Below are 5,758 nucleotides of genomic sequence, written 5' to 3' on the forward strand. Positions count from 1 at the left end.
TAGAACAAGATTGAAGAGGACACATTGTTAAGAATTTAGTTATTTATAACCATATGCAGGGGGCTTCCCTGGTGGCACAGTGGTTGGGAATCCAACTGCCAATGCAGGGGACACAGGTTCGAGCCCTGCTCCAGGAAGATCCCACATGCCGCGGAGCAACTAAGCCCTTGCGCTACAACTACTGAGCCTGCGCTCTAGAGCCCGCGAGCCACAACTACTGAAGCCCGCGCGCCTAGAGTCCGTGCTCCACAACAAGAGAAGCCACCGCAACGAGAAGCCCGCGTACTGCAACGAAGAGTAGCCCCCCGCTCTGCGCAACTAGAGAAAGCCCGCGCACAGCAATGAAGACCCAACACAGCCAAAAATAATAAATAAAATAAATAAATAAATAAATAACCCAAAACATACGCAGGGTTTGGAATGTCAGCTCTTACAAGGAAAGATCTTTGCCTCTTTAAGTTTATTTCCACTGCGCATATGCATGGACAGTTACTTTATATACACTTTGCGATTATGATGGCAATATTAGGTTTGGTGATCATTTTGAAGATAATGAAGAATTCTAGGATACCAAAAAAGAAAGTCCGAGTGATTAGAAACCATAAGAATTTATTCATACTATCTGTGAAGTGGGGACAATATTAACCTCAAGGTCTGTTGGGAGGATTAAGTGAGATAAAGCAGAGAAAAGTGCTAAGCACGATGTCTGCTTCATTACACTCTGTTAATCAAGGTTAAAAATGATGCTGGTGCTGAAGACGACAATGATGAGGACAACCATGATGATGACAGTGACATGCCACACAAGTCAAACTGCTCCCAGGGATCCATGTCTAACTCTGAACAATTTTAAAATAAACCATTCAATTTACCATGTATGTATAACACTAGGATATTGAAGCTACTCAAAAGATTACAGCCAAATGCAAAAGGGTTTTAAACTCACAAGCACAGCTTTGGTTTCATATATAATTTGAAACGTATTTATTTTCTGCAGAAGTTTGTATTTGAATAGTACATTCTCTAAAGTTCTATTGGGTCAAGGCCCTGTATGCTTTGTGTCAACAAGCTCTTCACATTCCGGAATCGTAGTTTACTAATGAGAACTGACAGATACCAACACAAGATGGTTTGGTGGTCTTTTCCTTCTGTCTTCAATCTTTAGAAAAAAGAAAATGAAGGTGTTTGGGAATCGCAAAGAAAGCACAGACTTTAAGATCAGAAGACAGCCTCTGGTCTCTTATCCATGAGATTTTTGTAATAATTAACTTACCTCATAAGGATGAGATACCATCTGTGCAAGTGCTGTACCAATATAATGTTATTATTGAAAATCATAGCTCCTTACTTTTAAAATGGCCACCTTAAAACCAAGCACACAAGATTGTCGGCTTTGTGGATTATCTCTGTATGTCACCAGTGCACTTATTATAGTCATCTCTCACCCTCTCTAGGTTGTGCACATATGAAAATCAAAGTTATGGCTTTTTCACCACAGTATCTCCAGCATTTAGCATTCTAGTTGACACATAGTAGGTGCTGGTACATATGTTTAAGCTATGCATTTAGAGGAAGCAGAAACATTGATTTGAACCCTAAATATTATTGGCCACTTAAGAAGACAAGATGGCGTAGATACAATCGCTTCCTTTTACAGGTCAATAAAATATGTAAAAGTTACTGTTGCAGGTTTGGTTCCCAAGAGTCAGAGGCTGAGATGGAACTTGTGATGCAGGGTATTTATTAGGGGTCAGCACCTGTGGAACACAAGGAGGGAAGCAAGTGCGGGCAGGAAGAGAGGTAGAGCTGACACGCCTCAGCCAACCCAGTTGGATGGCTCTGGAGAGAGAATTGCCCGCTAGAGTTGTCTTTCATCAGACTAAGATAGCCAGCCTCTTATTACCCCACCTACATATCAGTCATTGGATGTGAGAGCCACCCCTGGAAGAGGATGCCCTTGGGCAAGGTGACTCTGCAGCTGAGGCAGACCTGGAAAGGATTGACAGCTGAGGCAACAAATCCTTCCCTGGTGCAGGCACGTCCATGTTCACCATGGTCGCCAGATTTTAAATGTTCTGTCTACCACGTGAGAAGATGGCATTAATATTTGAGGGCACAGCATGTCTTTAATCAATGAGAAATTTGGAATTACATTCATAATTGAGTTAAAGAAATTACCCACGTGTTCATAGATTTATGGTAGAATATACCAAAATATTTCATTAATATAGTGAAGACTTACGGGCAAACATTGATTTGTTGGCATATGATGTCATTTTCTCATGAACTATTGTCCTTCAGCAAGTAGTTGCTGGGTACCTGTTAGCACACTGAAACAGGCTTAGTAATGCCTGTTTCAATGTGCAAATCGTCCTCCTGGGGTGTAATGATACAGCTATGGGCAGAACCTCTCTTCCCAGATCCAAGTCTCTCCATTATTCTAGCTCAGGAAGGGAATGGGCTCGTCTGTCTACCAGGATGTGGCTCTGCCCTGGGGTCAGGAAGAAGGCAGCATCAGCAGGATATGGCTTCCCTTTCCCATCTAAGCCTTCCCAAACCCCTGTCCCCCAGGCATTTGGCGTTCCATCTTGGGTAGCTCTCTTGCTCGAGTGTGTATGTTTCAACGGGGCCTGAAGAAGCGACCAAAAGCAAATCTGTACCTTAATTTCTCCAACGTCACAAAGAAGAAATCAACTTCCTCAAACAGTTCCCCAGTCATAATGTGTAGGCAGCCTGTTCTACCTAATACAAAATAATGTGTTGAGTGGATTAGCAAACACTTGAGTTTAGCAGAAAGCCAACTGCTATTTCCTCAGGACCAGGCACAGTTGATTTGTCCTTCATTCTAAACTTCTGGGGAAAGTTCAGGAGGTTACGTGAATAAAACTGAAGTGATTGGTCTGGGAAACTGAGATCCCAAGAAAATCAGTTCAGTCCATAAACTTCTCCATTTTCCACTATACTATTAACTCATTATTATTAAATGCTTATGAATTATGAGAGCAAGATCAGTTTACAAGAGGCTTGCCCTGCACCATTGTGGATTATCACACAGATTTTTAAGATGTAAGCTACTGAGATTATAAAATATTTTAATTTCCCTTTATTCATACAGAGCAAAGGGGGAAGACATTCCTTAGGCATTCCACAAGTAGTGTTTTTAAATGATCAATGTTTTCATTTGGTTCTCTCTCAATCCTTAGGGGTAGACATTAACATAAGGCTAAATATGTTTAATTTTTTAAAGATATAATGCAAATTCCATAGTAACTTAATATCCAATAATGTCTAAATTCTCTCAGTTCCCAGGGCTATTTTTAGGTCTTTAGGAAAACTATAACTCTTTTTCCTCCTTCTCAGCCTTGATATGCCCCCATTAAATTTTTTTTTAAATAAATTTATTTACTTATTTTTGGCTGCTTTGGGTCTTCGTTGCTGGGCACGGGCTTCCTCTAGTTGTGGTGAGCGGGGGCTACTCTTCGTTGCAGTGCGCGGGCTTCTCATTGCGGTGGCTTCTCTTGTTGTGGAGCACGGGCTCTAGGTGCACGAGCTTCAGTAGTTGTGGCTCGTGGGCTCAGTAGTTGTGGCTCACGGGTTCTAGAACGCAGGTTCAGTAGTTGTGGCGCACGGGCTTAGCTGCTCCATGGCATGTGGGATCTTCCTGGACCAGGGATCAAACCCGCGTCCCCTGCATTGGCAGGCAGAGTCTCAACCACTGCGTCATCAGGGAAGCCCTGCCCCCATTAAATTTTACTCTCTCTCACTGTACTCTTTTCCAGCCCATTCACCATAATCAGCATGCAAGATCCTGAGAAAAGCGGGGCTCCTTTCACTGGCAAGGGGAAGGGAAGAACCCATGGCTGCAGAGAGCAGGAAGTCTGGGTTCTAGTTCCAAAGCCAAGATGACGTGTGTGACTCTGGGCAAGTTCCTGGATTTCTGCAGGTCTACATTTGCTCATCTATTTAGCGAGAGAGGAGAATGGAAGCTTTTTAATGGCCCTCCCAATGCCACCATTCTATGATTCTCTAATGTTCCAAGCATATTCTACTTTTTGCCATGGGGGAAACTTTGACAATAGACCACATAAAAGAATTTGAAGGGAACACTTTCTATGGCTTCAAGAGAATTTGGAAAATAATGACTCATATAACTGCCCCCCTCCAGTCCCAAATTGGTAGTAAGGAAATAAAGACTGGAGTTTGGGGCATATGACTCTCAAAGCAAATTGAGTTTTCAAAGCCAGGAAGAGATATTTTAAGACTAGAAGTATTATTTTCACTTTTTGATTAGTGACATGAAAGAATAGCTATGAATGTGACCAGCAGTTAATACTTTCATTATTGGTTAAGAACTATAACCATTTAACTTTAGGTATTAAATTTAATTCTTTTTTTTATGGCAAAATTTCTCTTCACGTAATGGTCCAAATTACCATTTCACATTTGCCTTCAGAATGGGGAGAACTTCCAATTTAGTGGACTGGCTGGCTCTGTCACTATGAAGGTTAAGATCAAGGTCAAGGTTTAATAGTATTAGTTTCATTGCATTCCAAAGCCACAAATATAAATTTAACCCCAGAGATGATGGTGTGTGAATTAATTTCCCACAGGTTGGCTGTACTAACAGCGGGGTGCACCATCACCTCTGGTGAACCAAGACAGCATGGTGTCAAGGTTGCCTTGGAAACTGAGTTGCCAGTCTGGGTTAGTGTTGAGATGCCTGAAGTGGATATAGCACTATGCTAGCACCATGAGTATTCTTGCAAATGCTCATGCGTACCATTGGCCCTGGATCACTGGACGGTCAATGACACAGAAACCATTGTTTGTGAACTATTTGTTTTCCTTCTGGTTCTTCAGACTTCATTTATGGATACTTATTTTCTTCTGAGAATAGTGGCTAAGGGAGCCAGAATGCATCAGATTTTGTGCTCATTCAGCAAGCTGAATTCTGAGACTAAAGGCCACATTTCATAAGCCCCCCCCCCCCACCCTAGTACATTGATTTCAAAAAAATGCCTCCACCGTGCATTCTGAAACCCAATCTCCCTCTATTTCTGGATCCCCCCCCACACACACCATAGGGGATGCGCTCTGGTAGGATGTTGAGTAGGAAAGAACAATCCTTACACCGTCAAAATTTTGAAGATACTCTCTTTTTATTTCAAAACATGGGAATAACTCAAATTTTGAGCCTCAAGGACCAAAATATATTTGAACCAAATGTTCAGAAGACGAGCCAGGCCACCATTTTCGGCAGCAAGCTTCCCACGGACAAGTGGATATTAGAGAATGATGCCCACGACATGGCTAAAGCTATAGCACACCCACAAATAGATTCGTACTTGGTTGTCTAATTTGCATGCATGAGTATAGAGCATTCTCCATGCCACTAGTACATATATGCCTTTTTCAAAGTCAGTGCAGGATCCGTATTTGTGCAGGTCTTTAAAAGTCTGCTCCCTTACAACATGTTAACATAATTTATCTGAGAGAGCCTCAAGATGACAAATTCTTTAAGCCACTTTTACTTCCCCAAAGTCATTTCTGAATAATAATGATGGCTATCAGGAGTTCCAGCATCACATAGGAGAATCTGTTTGTTAGTGATTTTAATGTCAGTTAGCTGGCTGTGAATGAACCTGGCTAAACATATCCACATGCTTGGTGCCTGGAATTTGAAATTGGTAACCTTTAGCAACAATGGCAACCTTAGACCAAATGACAAGATAAAAAAAAAAAAAAAAAAAAAAGCCAG

Source organism: Eschrichtius robustus, chromosome X (genome assembly GCF_028021215.1).
Source record: "Eschrichtius robustus isolate mEscRob2 chromosome X, mEscRob2.pri, whole genome shotgun sequence".
Lineage (NCBI taxonomy): Eukaryota > Metazoa > Chordata > Mammalia > Artiodactyla > Eschrichtiidae > Eschrichtius > Eschrichtius robustus.